The sequence below is a fragment of the Epinephelus moara genome, chromosome 2 (genome assembly GCF_006386435.1).
Source record: "Epinephelus moara isolate mb chromosome 2, YSFRI_EMoa_1.0, whole genome shotgun sequence".
In the NCBI taxonomy this organism is placed as follows: Eukaryota; Metazoa; Chordata; class Actinopteri; order Perciformes; family Serranidae; genus Epinephelus; species Epinephelus moara.
Genome location: NC_065507.1, coordinates 17,951,332 through 17,969,285, shown reverse-complemented (window position 1 = coordinate 17,969,285; position 17,954 = coordinate 17,951,332). Strand labels below are relative to the sequence as shown.

The following is a 17,954-nucleotide window of genomic DNA, read 5'->3' as shown; positions in this document are numbered from 1 at the left end:
TGGATCAGCAGCGGACACCGGATAGCTGTAGGTTATCGGCTGCCACCGGTTCGTGTACCCGCACCAGGCTTTTAATGCAAAGTCGACGGGAACTAAATTGAAACGCCTCTCCTGCCCCGCCACCACTCCAAGAGCCCCGCAGCGCGACCAGCGTTGCGCGGTCCAAGACCCCCCTTACCCCCCTACCCCCCCAAAAAAGTGGATATGATTTCTTATGTGGTTTGAAAATACATCTGACCAGGAGGAGGATTATTTAACACATTGTTTGCTGAGTGGAGTTCATCACCTGGCTTGACAAAAGGGGGAGATAACCGGAGGAGAAACAGCCTCTACCTAACCGGAGAGGAAGAGGAGGGAGGCGCGCAGGTATGACAGTCTCTTTATCTACTTTTCTCGTCCGTCCGGTTATCGCTCTATTTCCTCCCTCTTCTGCTCCCCGCATCACCTTATGCTTTCTGTGTCTTCTCGTTTATGTGTGCCGCAACGGTTTTTTTTTAAGAGATTTGTAATTTCAGGAGAGCCGAGTTGAGTACACACAGAGAGGGAGTGAGGGAGAGGAGAGGAGGCAGATGGGGAGATAATGGCGCTGGTGTTTTCTCTCTCATACGATTTAGAGATGGTGATATCCTTTCTCTAGATTAAAGACAGGAGGGAAGGAGGGGAAGGGATGCTGAGGGAGGTGCAAGGTATGGGAAGTGTGAAGAAATGGGTCTGGAACAGAGGAGGAGATGAAATAGGATACGAAAGAGGATAAAATAGCATGGGAGGACGAGGGGTGAAGGGGAGTCTGAGAGTTTAGGAGAGAAAGGGCGACGAGGGAGGGATGGATGGATATAGAAGAAAAACTGAAGGGAGGAGAAGGTCGCAATTGATTAAATTGGGGGGGGCAGATGGAGGAGAGCAAGGCAGGGGGAGCACAGACAGGGGGGAGAAGTGAGACAGGAGGGACTTAAAAGGAGTTGTTAGGGGAAGAGGGCAGAGGAGAGGGTGCTGTGATGGAATACAGAGAAGGAGCAGAGAGGAGATGGGCTGGGTGATAGGAGAGAGGTGTTCAGGGGAAAGAAAGAGGAGAGGACATAATGGCAGGTGAGAGGGAGGACTGCTAGAGAGGTGAATAGAGAAAATAGGAGAGGACAGGAGAAGGTAATGGAATGAAATAGATAGTGGAGCAGTCGGGGTGGAAAACGACCAAGGGGCTATAGGAGCAGAATGAGAAAAGACATAGAGAGCAGGTGTTGCAGCTGGCATTGAAATGATCCCTTAAGAAAGCTCTAACAGCGGCATGCTGGAGGCCAAGTGAAGAATACCCTAACAGTGCTATGCTGTAGCTACTGTACAGTATTATCCAACGGTCGCTGCTGCTGCACCATGGAGACAGAAGGAGGGACGCACAGAGAGAGTCAGAGAGGAGGGGAAGCCACAAAAAGCTGCACACAGCCAACAATTTAGTTTGCCGTGTCAGCTCATCAGCTCCTCTTTACCTGGTGAATTTTCTGGTCCTTAACTGCCCCATTTGCATTTTGATGGGGTTTTGCGATGGCTCTAAGCCACCGTAAAACACATGTAAACACACATGCAAGATTAAATGAGGTTTGGGGGAAGTCGTTTGCTGGTGTTCCTGTTTCTGTCTCCAAATGTGTATAACTGTGGCTTAGCTGAAGCCTTGTCTCGATATTTCAGTGCATTTTGTCCGTCTCTCTTGCTTGTATTGACACATCATGTTTGAATGTGGCTTGGAGCACTGGCAGCCTTGAACGAGTTTATAATGCATTGCAGATCTCAATCTTAATGCATCTAATCATCTTGTGCATTTAATCATTATCTTAACATGCTGTACTACAGTGGGAGATGCTGGAAGTATATGGAGTCATACAGAGCACTTGCTCTCTGCGTGTATCTTTGAGCACATGACCCCGTCTGCACCACGGCATTCACAGTCAAACTCAAATACTGACAGAAGATTTTATTAAGATTGAGCTTAGAGCCTCAAACTTGGCAAATATGCCCAAAGAAGATTGCAGGCTGACTTTCCCTCCAAACCAACACGAAAATAAATTTCAATCATGCTTGTGTGTAATTAGTAGTTGATGTAGTCCTAGAGTGGGCTGTAATGAGCTGGGCCGTGATTCTCCAAAGCATCGTGGTAACTGACATTTCTGTCACAGTGTGCGTGCCAACATGCGCACAGGATTCTGGGTTATAGCTCATATTCTGGTCAAGCTCTTATTAAAGATGCACTGCTCATGCATCTTCATATCCCACTCATGAATACCACTATACATGAATAAACGGAATATTCTCACACTGCCATGGAAACTGACTTTACACAGGCAGTCGAAAAATAAAAATAAAATGTACAAAGTGCCTCAGGGAGACATTTCTAGGTATGGCTATTTTAGTTTCCTCATAGTGTAACATATGCTTTTCTTTTTTTAATGCACATATGTGTCACGTGGAGCAACACAAAACCACAACACTTGACAAATAATTGGATATATCAGTGGATGCAAACAAACAATTAACAACAGCAATGCGTGCAAAAGCAATGGCTCATAGCGTTTTACGTGATGCTGAAGGTGAGACATAAAATTGGACATAAACTGTTTAATGATCACAAATAGCCCCGTTTGTGAAGTCGCCCAATCCGTGACGCTACTCTGAACGTTATATTTATTCATGTGTGAAACACTGTTTGTGTTCTCTTCTTGGAAAATCACATTAATTGTTTTGTTTTTTGTTGAAAACACTTTTACTCACATGTGAGTCATTTTCAATGAGTGTATGTAAACACCCCCATTTGCTAACTCACAGCATATTATAGCACACTAATGGCTAAAACTGAGGAAGACATTAAATTTAATTTTGGTATAGCTAATGTAGTAAAAAGGTTAGTCATGACTGTGTTGCATTAGAGCAGTGCTACAAATTGATAAGGAGGCTATATCAGTGGCATAGTGGGCGAGCAGTGTGAGGTTAAATTAATATAAGAGTCAGAGTCTCTGTCAGGATCTGTATAGGTCTTAAAGAAACAGTTCGACATTTGGGGATCACACTCGGTCACATTCGTGCAGAGTTACAACACTACCTTCCACTTTTTTTGTCTGAATGATAACTATGAAGCTACCGTCAGTAGCAGGTTATCTTAGCTTAGCTTAGCATAAAGACGGAAAACAGTGGAAAACAGCTAGCTCTGTCTTAAGTAGGGGTGCCAACGCATTGGTTTTCAATATTCTGGAATGAGATTAGATTTTGTCTAAGATTTTGGATATCACAATGTCACAAGTCTTGTCTTTTGCTTTTTTGAAGGCTGTATTACAGTGGAATGATACAATTTTCTGAACTTACAAGTAGGCATGTGCTGGTTACCGGCGTCACGGTTTACCACGGTAAAAGATGTCACGGTGTCACTAACCGCCTATTTTCTGTTCTGACGGTAAAGGCCGACGGTGTAACCTACGCTACGTTTCATAAATGGGAACTTCAGGAGCTCAAAACTCAGAAATAACTCTGTGGCAGTCGTACATTTTAACTGGTACGCACTCTGAAATCATGCACGTGCAGCCGCTGCAGTCAGCACAATAATTGGGGGGGGGCAGCCTCAGTCAGTCAGTACGTCAGTAATCAGTGTAAATCCACTCACGTGCAAACTGCAAACATGGCTGGAGGAGGTGAAGCTGAACTTTTCCCACGGCAAAAAGGACAAAGTCGGTGGTGTGGGACCATTTAGGCTATCAGAAGAACCCCCAGAGCCAAGGCAAAAACCCGCTCCTCCTGTGCTGGGCTCCAGTTCCCAGTCAGCCGTGTTCACAGGAGGAAACTATGCGGAGCGTGTCAGTGTCGGTACCCCCGTCTACCTCGCGGCTGTGCTGGAGTATCTGACCGGTGAGACCCTGGAGTTGGCTGGAAACACTGCCCGCGACAACAAGAAGACCCGTATCATCCCCCGTCACCGGCAGCTGGCTGTCCACAGCGACGAGGAGCTCAACAAGCTGCTGGGCGGAGTCACCATCGTGAAGTTAAGAAACGGCTCTATTAAACTTTTAACGGGCCTGTATCAGCCTACACATTTAAACAACTGGTGTGATGATGCATTGCACTGACAGGAGATGCCTGGTACGTGCTGTTGCTCATGAATGGTCAAACGAATATTAGCCTACCGTTTTAAAGTGTAGAGCGCGAAAATAGGACGACGCCTGTTTTATTATTATTATTATTATTATTATTATTATTATTATTATTATTAATATCATTTCCGCGGTAATACCGGTTACCGTGGTATGTTTGCCCACGGTTATCATACCGTTAAAATCTCATACCGGCACATGCCTACTTACAAGACTGTTACATTATTTGTCTTTAACCACTTACCAAATTATTGATGGTATTTTGGAAGGTATTTGGTCAAAAATTATTATATCTGATTTTCTCCATATCACCCAGCCCTTGTCCACAGGTAACAAAAGCCACCTACCAGCGCTTCTTACGTTCACAAATTACCATATTATATCTTGTGTGTTTAATAGGTACAAAATTGAAGTGTTAAAGCAACATGTCTTGATTTGGGCCATGTGCTGGATAAGTTCTCAGGTGCAGTAACTAACTTCCTGGTGTCTCAGCTGGTTGACTTCCAGCCTCGCCGGGACAACAGGACTGCAGGGACTTACTGCGTACAGTGTGTTTATTGGTTAGGTTTAGAGGTGGTTAGTGGACTTTGTCAGTGTTGTGCATGAATGTGCTAAAAATAACGCCATTTATTGAGCTGAACACATCAGTTTTACAACTTATGAACCTGAACGTGAGCGTTGGTCACTCTTGCAACACCAACAATGCGTGTTTTACGGCACCCCAGGAAATAACGCAGAATAATCAGCAGGGCTCTACCGACCATTTGGCACAGCGGCTCTACTTTTTTTGGTCCACTTGTGTGACTCTAAAGAAAAATTAAACAACACTTAGGAGACAACACAGCATAGCATGCATTTTTGGAGTGAAGGATGCACAGTCCTGATAGTTGCTGGCTTGACAACCCCTGGCAATGAGCCAAAGATCCATTGTTTGTAGTTTAACCCTCCAACAACTTCATCCTCCATTCCATCAGTCCACTAGCAGACCACCCAGCTCCCAGGCTGTCCATCCCTGGGAGCTGACTGCAGCACATCGGCCAGCGTACAGAGGTAACTGCGGTGTTCCCGGAGCATTGCTGAGCATCGCTGAGCATCACTTTTCTTAAGAACTGCATTCTCTAAATTTTGTGCTCTGAAGAACTGAAATCATGACACATCTTTCAGCTACAGAGGCTGTAATGAAGCTGATGGGGAAGCTTGTACCAGCTCGCTTGGAATCATATATATTTTTTTTATTTTTCTCAGTGATGCATAATTGGTTCAGGCTAAATTAAATTTCCTTTAAATCTACAGTACATGGAGGACATGGATGTAAACTAGTTCATTTTTTGGGACTGTGAAATTAGTTAAAAAGTTTGAATTACGACTATAAACTAGTTAATTTTAATGGGTGTGAACTGAACTTCGAGCTCGCTCTGGTGAAGTTTGGACTCACACAGCACTGGACTTTGTTATATTTGGACAGAGCTTGTGTAGTTCCCCAGTTCCAATTCTCTACGCTAAGCTATGCTAATTGGCTGCCTGCCCTAGCTACATATTTACAATTGAGAGAGCGGTATCTTTAGTTTCACACCCTCCACAAGAAAGCCAGTGGGCATATTTCCCAAAATGTATAACTATTCCTTTAAACATCAAATGTCAGAGTGGATTAAGGACAGACTGGACTGGCAGACTCACAGATACTGCACAACCAGTTCAAAGTTGAAGGAAGGAAAGGCTGAAATTTTCTGCCAAGTGGAAGGCCAGAGACTCATTTGACCCTGATTTCCAGTATGAAAACAGGCCGTGAAAGTGGCGCTTCATGATCCCTCTGGCTTACTGGGGTTTAGGCTGGAGGTTACAGAAAACCCACCAGAGGGATAACTGGGGCCAGAGAGTGTAAGAAAACAGCTGTCAAACCTCCGGATCATTCTGAACAGCGCACTCATACATACACTGCTGTCCCATCACTCAGGTGGCTATGACTCAGATTAGCAAATGGCTGGGTTCTTTACTCCCTCCTAATTGAGTGCAGCAGTGGTGGGAGATTGATAGGAGATGGCATGTGACAATTGAAAAGTGAGAGTCCCTGAACACTTCCCCTACTTCTGCACGAGCTGACAATGCAATGTACTTCATGTTTACGGTTTATTAAATCATGCTGAGTCAAAGAAGGAAGGAGGAAGCTTGATTCATGGAATAAAATCAGTCTGGTTTTGATACATCATCACAACATAATCTTGGACTGTCTCTGTCGCCGAAGTTGTAAGATGGATTACACAATTATAAGCCTTGAGCAGCAAAGGTCTGTGCTAATAGTGTGGTTCTGAATCATCAGTGGCCATTATTCCTCATTATGTCTGATTGGCCGGAGAAGACGCCCGAGCACCCTTTGAACTAACTTTGAACTATGGAGCCCTCTTCTTTTGGCGCCATGTAAAATACCTTTCATTCTGTCAACATCAGATTGAATAATGAAGCTCGAGAGAAGTGTAAATGCTGGAGGAGTGTAAGTCTAATTGATTGATGTGTCTGTGTGAGCGAGAGAGACAGAGCAGAAAGGAAAGGGAACTCACACAGAGAAGCTCAATGAGTTTTAGAGAGAGCAGGAAAATACAGTTTCATCTCTGTGGGGAAATGATGTATGAAGGTCTGCAGGTAAAAGTGAGGCTCACGCAGTGTTGTCTCTGACTTCGACTGAATATATATTTGCACACATTGTTGTTGGATATTTTAACACGCCTGTTTTTTTTTATTCAAAAAAAGGAAGGTGGCACAGAGATGGGATGATGTGGCAATGGGATGATGTGGAAAAATGGAGTGATGAAAGATGTGCAAGGAAGGGCAGGCTGAAGAAATAGACAGATGAAAGCAAGGGAGGAGAGAAAAGAGAAAGGCTGGAGGTAGTAAGAAGAAAGAAAAATGAAACAAAGGAGGCTTTTGAGGAGGGACTGACCTTTATTCAACAAGATGGGTCAATTAAGAACAAATTCTGCGTTTGGGTGACGCAGAAAGAGGAGGAGGAGAGAAGGAAATGCATAGAGCAGTGAAAAGAGGAGGAGGCAAAGGAGGAGGAGGAGGAGGGGGAAAGAAAAGGACGGGACACTTCATGATAGAGAGGATGCGTAAAAGAGGAGGAAGGAACCAGAAATGAGAGGAAAAAAAGAGCATAAGGTGAGAATATTTTGCCGTGAAGCTCTAGGTGTTAAGACTGTGATATGGCGACACACTGTTTTATAGTTCTAATGTCCAAAATATGTCATCATGATGTGCTCAACACAGCGACATGCTGTCCACTACAGTAGGGGTTTAAATGTCTACACAGTTAGTGTGTGTGTGTGTGTGTGTGTTTGTGTGTGTTGGTGTGTGCATGTGCCTGGCAACAGATGCTGGTTCAGTGGCGCAATCCCACCTCACCAGGGAAGAGCGGGTGAGAGATGCTGCTGAAAGAGAGACTGAGAGAGAGGTGAAGAGAGGGAGGGAGGGATGGTGCCAGGAGAAAGAGAGGAGCGAGTGGTGAGCTGAATGCCAAGCAGCATGGTATTAGAATAGTGCTGTGTTGAGCAGGCAGGCAGAGGGATATAACACTGCTCAGCTAAACCACAGCATCCTGTAAGTTTCCAAACTTCGTCTCTGGGGATGACAGTTTTATTATCTTCCCCCCCCCCCCCTTTCTTCTTCAACCAATAACAAGCCTTGCTGATTTTAGACTGTGCTTCTTTAACACAGATTTTTTTTTTTATTGCTTGTTTTTGTCACAGCCCAAAACAGATTGTACCTAACAGGGTTCCTCTATAAAGCCGACTATACAGTAGCTAGGCTGCTGCAGTTACAACCAGTCACTATGAACGCCTCAAAGTTGTCAAGAGTAATATGGGGTATCTATTTTTATCATCCTTTGACCAACCTATAGCCCCTGGAAATATATTGGTGTGCAGCAGCGACTCCCTGCCGGAGTTTCTTACCACTCTGACACCAAGAGGAATGATTAGTCTTGGTCTCATCTGGTGAAGGTGCATCTATATTGACCTCTGAAAAGTCAGGATTGGAGATCTAAACCCAGGGTGGGGGAGCCCTTCTGTGTGGAGTTTACATGTTCTCACTGTGTCAGCGTGGGTTTTCTCCAGGTGCTCCAGCTTCCTCCCACAGTCCAAAGACATGCAGGTTAATTGGTGACTCTAAATTGTCTGTAGGTGTGAATGTGAGTGTGAATGGTTGTCTGTCTCTATGTGTCAGCCCAGTCATAGTCTGGCGACCTGTCCAGGGTGAACCCCGCCTCTTGCCCAGTGTCAGCTGGGATAGGCTCCACCTGAATGTTGCCTATAGCAACTAACAAAGTACAATCCAAGCCACAGTAGAACAAGGCAAAGCATTCATCAAAGCCCAAAGCATATATGTTTCACCTTGAATTCTAAGTGTTTCATTTATACTGGAATAAATACATGGTAACACACTTTTTTTTTTAATGAAGTTGCAGATGTGTCCAGTTTATAATATTATGAGGTTTAACATGGTAATTGTAGTCTGAAATAGAGGTAAGGAGATATTGGCTTTTCAGAGGCAATAGCTTGAAACATGAAAAACAGCCAACTGACTAATCGGCAGATAGAAAATACAAGACAAGGTCAGAACCTAGTCTGGACTGTGTGTTAAAAGCTGGAGGACTTTTATTTTGAAACGAGGGTTTTTAATTTGAAACAGAAAGTGGTGGCATTTACTCAGTCATGGACTCACAGACTTTGCACTAGCGCTACAATGGTGGACCAGCTGTTGAAGTCCAGGCAACAACACAGCAGCAGGGACCTGTTTCCTCTAAAGCTGTACCCACTGATCAAGCTTGCTTTTGCTTGTTTAACCCTCCACCCAGTCGGTGATGTACATTCCCAAAGTGACTTGTAGAGGCTGCGTAGCCATCAGCCGCAAGTTCCACCAAGAACAGTTTGTAAAATGTCCTTTCAGCGCCCATTTAAAGACCAAACCTTTTAGCTGAAATATGTTTCATTTGAGGGATGTTTCTTACCTGTCAGTTATCCACAACTGACAACAAGGTTACATGCGAGATCTCTGGTATTTTGTGCTCCCAACTGACTATCTAAGGGTTGTGAAATAGATACGAGTGCCTCATCCAGTATGGGTACCTTAATCTTGGACAGCCTTAAAAATGTGCCACCAGGGAGCAAACCACTTTCAAAGGAGATGGGAAGAGATGATTTAATTAGCCGTGGCTGGTAAAAACATTAGTCCTAATCCTGCCCGTTCTCCAACTCTGCTGAAGCCAAACATGTCTGGTCACATTTAGCCACGAGAATGAAATATTGCTTTTAAAATCAAGATTACAATATTAAATTGTCATGTTTTCATGACCATAGTGGCCCACTGGAGCTTTCCCATTAATCATGTGTGTTACAGGGCGTGAAAAGGCCAACTTACCATCACTGTGTATGTGGTGTATACAGAGATTTACGGTTCTGCAACTACGGCTCTTCCAATTAGCTCACAGTGTAAAACTAATCCACCAAAAAAATAGAAAAAGTCTAAATGTAAAAATAAGTGGCTAACCCCAGTTAAACACCATTACCATTACTGAGGATGTGTGCAGTTGCTCTAAAAAAGCCCTTATCTTTTTTTTTTTTTTTTTTTTTTTACTGAGAGGCTTTTACAGTGAGTGCAGCTTTTACAATGTTAACTGTGCATTAACAGCATGCAAATAGCAGTGCAGTAGTTTGATTTAATATTGCATATTAAATGGATAGAAACATTAACATGTTCTTGAAAAAAAAAAATCTGTTATACAAGTCAAAGTTTTTGTTTATGATATTGATCCTGCAGTGATGTCTTGTTGATATTATATGGATCAACTAATAAATATGTATTTAAGATACTGGCCTTTTCTACTTGTACATATATAGAGAACACTTTCTATTACAGTACACACATATGTTGTAGGAAGCGAGTGAGGAATGACCTGTAAATTAAACAGTCATTTATGAGTAATTCCTGTATGACTCTGATTCAAGGACTTTGTAGCATAGTAGATGATATATTAATGAATCTTGAAGAAATTATTAGTTTATACCGCCCTATGAAATCCGTTTACATTTTTTTTTGTTCCAGATTTTGTCTATTTTTTTCTCAAATTCTGTATTTTACAATTCAGGCACACTTGGTCATCAATACGAGAGTCTAATCATGTGGTGGATGAATACAGTTCAACAATTCAAGAAGAAAGTATTCAAGATTTAATGAATATCAATGATTAAGTTAACAAAGTATTGCGTTCTTTTTTGTTTTTAATTAAAGAAAATAATTCAATACGGTTATAAAGAAACATTCCCTTTTTGTAAAATAAAGTGTGGCTGTCAGTGTCAAATTCCTAATGTCCTTGGATGACTTAACCATTTCAAAGGGCATCCTAACATGACTGCGGGGGTCCAACACTAACGTTCATTGTCTATATACAACTAGATAGATGGATAGATAGATAGATTTCCCAGCAATCCCAGCAGTCCAAGAATGAAGTAATTTCCCTCACAATTTAGTGGGATTTCTTCATTTAAAGGGGCGACAGGTAATGTGTTTTATACTCCTTATAAATATATTTCAGTAATCTTATGTCCTTATGTATTTACAAAGCAGTTGTAGTCATGTGTATCCTGAGCTGTTTCAGTACATTTACAGGTCAGAATATGAGGGCACTCCAACTCCAACGCAGGTTCAAGTAAAGGCTAACTTCATGCAGAGACATCAACCCGAGAAACCAAGGACGACATGATTTGACCTAGCTTGGCTGGCCGAGAAAAAAGACTGTGGGTAAACTAGCCGTCATTCGCATCAGCCGCAGCTGAAGTTTAAGACACAGGCAGAGCAGGGCGAAGTCTCGGCAAGTAGAGCAGATGTAGAAAAATCGCTCGTGAAGCATTGTCTGGAAAATTATATCAATTACATTTTTCTACATTTTTTTGAGTGCTGGCCTGGTTTCACTGGCTGTGGTGTGTGTGGAGGAGCCTTGCACTCAGTGGAACACCAACACAAAGCGCACAGGACAGAAGCAATGTGCCTGTAAATGACTCCAAAACATAGAAGCATGTTGAATTGAAAGCACATTTTGGCAATTGGCAACATTCCATTTTCATGATCAAATTTTGCATTTATATCAGTGTTTTCTGAATCACAGAAATCATGGGTCCATTCATCTGTGCAGCTCGGCGGCTGGTTTAGAGTTAATCAGGAACCACTCATGAAGAAAGTGGTCATTATTCCAAATCACAAACTAGTAACCACCCATTCAGTACTAATTACTTAATCATTAGGTACCCTTTCTGTGCACCTCCAAGTAAAGTGATACATCAGTTTAAACTTTACTCATTTTCCTCTTCAGTTGAACACTTGTTCCGTGTTTAAACATGTCAGTCCTTCTGCTTGTATCTGTGTGTTTGCATCTGACTGTACCTCTCTCCCCTCTCCTCTGTAATTGTCTTGGTCTGGGGTGACAGAGCAGACCTGACAAGCGAACCCAGATAGTGAGTGGAGATAGATTGAAGAGGAGTGTCTGCTCTCTCCTCTATCTCTCCTCATCTATTACTCGTGTCTGACAGAAGCAGCGCGGCATGATGGATGGATGCCTCTCTCTATCTCTATCCACTTCTCACTCTGTTCGCTCAGTCTCGCTCTCACTCACTCATTTTTCTCCACTTGGTTTCTCTTCATCTTCCTGTCATTTGCTTCCTCCATATTTTTGTAATTTGTCTCTATGTTCTCTCTGCGACTTTCTGTCAGTCTGTCTTTGTATTCCCTTCTTTCTCTATGAGGTGCTCTCTTTACTTTCTTTGATAGCATGCAAGTGTGTTTAGATAATAGTGTATATGTTATGGAGGTCTCTACAAACCCAAAGTCTCAAATAACTGGGGCAGAGTGATCTATCATTCTATGCATGTTGCCATTTATCAGTCTGCTGTGTCTTACAGGCGTGAGTGTCTGCTATCTGTGCTCTCATTCAATTATCTACACTTAGTGCTGCAGGCATAGTGGCTTGACTTTTCCATTGTAAATGAACACAAAAAAGTGCAGGGTGCACTTGGCCCAAAAGAAACCTAAATTAAAAATAGTACAGTGGATGCAGTTAGGAAGATAAGTTCGAGTAGTTCTGGGCTGAGAACATAAAGCCAGCACAGCAATATAGCTTTCCGTAATGGTTTCTTAAAATAATTTGGACTGTGTCCTATATTGTGGTTATTTAGTTAAATAGACAATACACATTGATCAACAGAGTGCCTGAGTGCCACAGCGTGTGTGTGTGCCTGATTTTGTGTGTTTGAGAGAGAGAGGAACAGACAGAGGAGTGGAGTAGGTGGACTACTGCATGCAATGTCTCTGCAAGTTATTAATAGCTGACTTGGGATGATGCACACATGTAAGTTTGCAGCGTATGTGAGTGGATATTGATCAGTGATGGTGATCGCGGCAAATTTTCAAATGGCAGTGACAAATTCTGTTGCTAAAAAGGTTACCATTCTTATCCTAAATCAGAATTGTTACTTGCAATGTAAGCTTGCAAGGAATGCCATTAGTACTACCCCAATTCGGATCATTGATGGTAAGCTCAATGGTCAGTGATTGACTGGATGGATGATGTCATTGTCCATCGACCCAACCCTATTTGGAATAGATTCCAGTGTTGTTCTGCAACATTTTTGACTATCTGCCATCCTAGAGGTCAATGGATACCAAAAAGACAAATGACTGAACATGGATACGGATGTAAAATCTATTGATACCAATCAATGAACAAATCCCTTCATTGGCCTACCAAGTACCAAGTATGTAGACTGGGTCAGAACATTCTTAGTTGTTGCACACCTCAAAACCAACACATTCTCACTCCGAACTGGTCATGGACCTTCCACGTCCAGATACGAAGTGAAAGGTACCTAGGGTGCTTTGGTTGACGTTCTGGGACACTGTCCAATTCAGGCTGTTACATGCATTGTCTTCTTTCAAGATACACTTCCATTTTTACAGGAAGCTAAAGCACACGGTTGGGTTTGGGCAACAAAAACATGTGGTTAGGTTCAGGAAAAAGAACAGGGTTTGGCATAATCTTATGCTCTCCCAGGTGAAGGTCGGTGCTTGTTGGACCTATCCACTACCTCTCACGCCTGCCCTACTTGGAATTTCGCCACCTTAACCTTTGCTCTTGTTTCCCCCTGACGCCACAGAGAGTCCTTAATCTATAACGGCAACCAACTGCGTATCATACCGACGTTAAAGGAAGGCTTTTTTTGTAGTGCCTGCGGCCGCTAGTCACTACCCAAGTGCCGGATTACAGCGACTTTGGAGTGAGACTGCATTGTCAAAATAATAAAACAGACACATGGCCTTGAAACCTTTTTGATGGTTGTTTGCAAGACAAGTAAAAGACGAAGCTCCCAGAAATACTGGCATTCCTGTGTTAGGTGGGACAAATTCTATATTGCAGAATGAACAACAAAAGAAAAGGTGTCTGTGGTCTAGATTGGCACATGTCATCGGTGAAATTAAATGAATGAATGGGTTGGCTGATGGTCTTTTAATCTACTGATGAAAAGTAGAGAGTCTGAAAGAAATGCATTAACCTTCCAGTGTGAAGGTTGATCACACACCAATTATACACCACATGTAATTATTCCCACATATGATGTGCTTGTACGTCTCTGTGTCTCTATCTGAACTTCTTTCTCTCTGGGGTAATTTTCTCATGTGCATGAGTGCACTTAAATTTACAGTGGCGTGTGAAGGTTTCATCTGGCATTTTAGTCCGATGTAAATGTCAAATTAAGAATTAATTTTCATTGTGACTGAAACCAAAACTGGCAGGCTCTTTGCCCAGGGCTGACCAGGCCTTTTATGTAGCATGGCACACATTGTTGTGCAGGGTGTCAAGAAATTTGAGACCTAATTACTGAATGCTCAGAGACACCACGCTAGTACGACCACATCAGGACTGAGCAAGACATGATGAGTTCAGTTTCTACAACATACATAAGAAATTTATGTGGAACATGAACAAGACATTGCAACTGCTGCAATTAGAAATGTGTATGTCTTGGTTATTGCTGCATTACATTACATACAGCCAACCATACATTCGTTGTCCTTGGTTTGGCTGCTTTTGTCCTCTCTATATTGGACGTGCCCTCTAAAAACTACACCAGTAATTTCTAATTTGACAAAGTAGTTTTGACTTGAGGTCCAGTTCTAATCCTGCTGCTGACAGAGATACACAGATGTGCTTAAAAGCTCTAGAAAAAGCCAGTAAATAGACCTTGAGTTAAGAATATTTTGTCAAAGTGTTGCCAGGGTCAAGAATGAACTTTAATGTCTTGCAGTTTCTAGATTTCAAATATGTGACTATCCATTGATCCATTATATGTAACCACTTATTCTATTCAGGGTCACAGAGGGTCTAGAGCATGCCCCAGCTGATATTGGGTGAGAGGCAGGTTACACCCTGGACAGACTGCCAAACTTTCACAGGGCTGACACATAGAGGCAGACAACCATTCACTCTGACATTCACACCAACAGGCAGTTTAAACCTGTTTTACCAAACGTAGAGTATGGTACTGTTGGAACCAAAAGTAACCCCTCAGACATGGTACCTAGACCCTAGATCTGTTTAGCGAACGCTGTACTGTACTGTTTCGCAAACACTACTCTTAAATGTGGGCGGGGTTGTTGTCACTCACTGCCCTGTCCAGCACTTGCTGTATTTCCTCATCACAGGTGACACAGATGGAAGTCTGTGCCTCCTTTATCATCCACAGAACGGGGTGACATTTTCAGAACAAATAATACAGGCTGCAGTGAGAGTCTCTCTCGATGGGATATTTAAAAACAGCAGGTTTGTGCATTTTGTCTTTCTCAGGCAAGCGCAGCTGGCCGAAACCAACAGGAACAACGCTCCGCAAGGTTTTTTTTTCTCCAAGTGAGGATCAGTATATACGCAGTTCACATAATCCGATCAAAATTGATATATATTTCTAAACACTTGAAGATCCACTCATCACTTAAGTCTGTGTCATCCAAGAGAGACAAAAAAACTGAAGGAAAAACTAGCGGTAAACTAATGGTATGAACAGTGGTTACATGAGCTTCAAAACCAGCCACAGCTCAGCCCTGAGCAGAGTGACCGTCCTCTATTGACCAATCAACAGACTGCAGTGTTCACAGCTCCACCGTTTAGTACCAGATCTGTGTGCTATGTACCCCAACAGAGGGGGGACCAAAAATGGAGTTCCATTGGACCATCCACAACTTTTCACAGTGGAAAAAAGTGTACCCAACTGAACTGTACCGTACCACACTGCTCTGTGGAAATGGGGCTTTAGAGTCAACAATCAACCTAATCTGCGTGTCTCTAGACTGTGGGAGGTAGCTTGAGAACCCACAGAAAACTCACGCTGACATGGGGAGAACATGTAAACCCCACACAGGTGGGCCCCAGCCTGCATATACGTGGACTAAATAAAACAAACCTGTCTTGTAAAACTCCACCTTTCAACACTCATAATTACTGTCAGACAACCACTGAAGGAAACGTTTGGGTAAAGCTTTATTTGGATAGTCCGCCTACAGATAGTTTATTGAGTATTTGTAACAGCTGAGATTCAACAATTCAGCTGTTTCATTTTATTGTGTAGATGCTTAAGAGATTATAGAATCATTATCAGAATCATTAAATTGAACTATTTACTCAGCCTATGAGTGAATAGTTCAAATTATAAATTAAAGTTCTAAATTAGTCTGAGAATATGTCGGTATGTTCATGAATTATTACATATACTCTATATACAAACATCTACAAACAAAGCAAAGCAGTTGCTTTCTTGGAGCTCAACTAATAAGCTGTTTAAATGTTACAAATACACTAACCTGTGGGTGGACTATCCAAATAAAGAGTTACAAATGTTTAATATATAAGTACTGCAGCATATACCACCCTTTGTCCTGGAGTGTAAATGCACAGCGCTTCTATCATCCTGCTTGATGTGCAAATGCACACAGGGCTCTTAGGGCTCTAAATTGCTTTAACAGTGTAGACTTGATTCCCTTAATCAGTGCACACTGCAAACAGTATTACAAGTGAACACACAAATTAAAGAATGCACAGTGCCCAGCTCTTACAGAAGACTTCCTAAGCACTTAAAAACCTTCCCATGCCCCCTTGAACTTAACGTCACAGATCATTTGGCATTACATAGGATGTGATGTACGCTCCTTAGAGCACTGTCTGATACGCTACGGACAATAGGTGAGAGTAAGGCTCCCTGAACTAATTTGTAGCTACACCTACTTCACAGAATTACAAGTAATAAATTCCAACCTTGTCATCGGTTTTGGAAACAGCTGCTGAAGGGACAGCCAACCCCTTAGATTTGATGCAGCCCGCTCAGCAGTTCACAAAATGAGTGTTTATTAACTCAGGCTAAAAGGACAGACCCTGCTGGGTTGAAATGGTCCACTTGACGCACCATGAGCCGGATAGTCTGCAAGATAGTCGGGAGGAATAATTAGACTTGAGAGGGCAATCTACTGTAGATAATGGTGCTCTTCAGGACCTTGTAGGTAGGTTCTTAAAGTTCAGCAATAGTCGTAGTCTGTGCAGCGGAGAGTGGGGAAGCAAGAAACTGAAAAATCATTGTTTATCCTTGAGCTTTGATTCTAATCTTGACCATCATATAACATGGCTCTAATCTGTTTATCTGATTTACTCGGCTTTGTTTTGTATTCTGAATTGTGTACACAACACTGGGGCTCTGTAACTGGACATTGTAGTATTGACTGTGCTGTCATTGTATCATGTGCTTAGCTAGTTACAACTCCCCCATGAGACACAGAGGAAATTATCTCACTGCAGCTTTCTGGAAAGCTTGTCAGTGGTTTAATATCAGAGTCTAACATCGAAAATTGCACTTGGAGCTCACTCTCAAAGGCACAGCACTCTGTAAGTGCTCAGTGTAATTGAAATATGTGACCATTATCTTTTATTCTTTCAGCCAATTACGCTTTAATTAACAGTCTTGAGAACTTTTTAGAATAATGCCACAGTAAGTAAAAGAAAGCGGCATGTTTTATTGCTAATTCCTGTGTGCATAAAATAATGTTATTGGGATAAACTACAGTTTAAAATCAACACTTGGGCCATAATTACAGAGATCCAATATTAGACCAATGGAGGGAGGAAATCTGGGAGGAAAATTGGAAATGACTTTCCCTTGCTACATCTATGGTATTTTTTTCTACTTTCCAGTTGTTTGGGAGAAAAAACAAAATAACACTGGGGTACTGCAATCCTTCAGCCGGGGGATGGGTGGGGGGCTGGGTGCTTTTACAAAAGCAGAATATGGGTTAGATATCTCTTGAATATGGATGTGAGACTGGCAGAGTGGAGGCTCACTCTGCAGATGCTGCTTTGCACACAGATCATAGAACATGTGCATGAAGGTATATCTCATACACACACGCATACACAGGTATATACGCTATTCTCTCCCGAACAGTTCAAGCACACATGCAACTCATACTCAAATATGCAAGCTCTGTGTCACACATACACACTAATTTTTTTCTACTTTACAGGCGCCTGTGAGGCTTCTGATGCATATTTGATGATGGTGTGATTGACAGTGGAGAGGGTTGCGTCTGTATGTGAGAGAGACCGAGCAGCAACTCAGATGGAGAAGAGTGCCTTGAGGTGGAGTACCACTGATGACAGCGAGATTCTGACAGCTGATGGCTCCATTAGAAACACATTTAAAAAAAAGAGTCAAATCTCTGTCTTAAAATAACATGTTTTGCACTTCTCATTATGAT

At 42.4% G+C, this 17,954-nt stretch overlaps 1 protein-coding gene across 1 annotated transcript in view; it reads left to right on the top strand.

Annotated features, from left to right (window-relative positions):
* Positions 1-311: 311 nt before the first annotated feature.
* The window catches only part of zgc:172282 (leucine-rich repeat and fibronectin type III domain-containing protein 1-like protein), a 245,657-nt gene continuing 228,014 nt past the window's right edge, over positions 312-17,954 (top strand). Inside the window, exon 1 of the mRNA XM_050075103.1 lies at positions 312-366. The gene's annotated coding sequence lies outside the window, so the exon portion shown is untranslated. The remainder of the gene's footprint in view (positions 367-17,954) is intronic.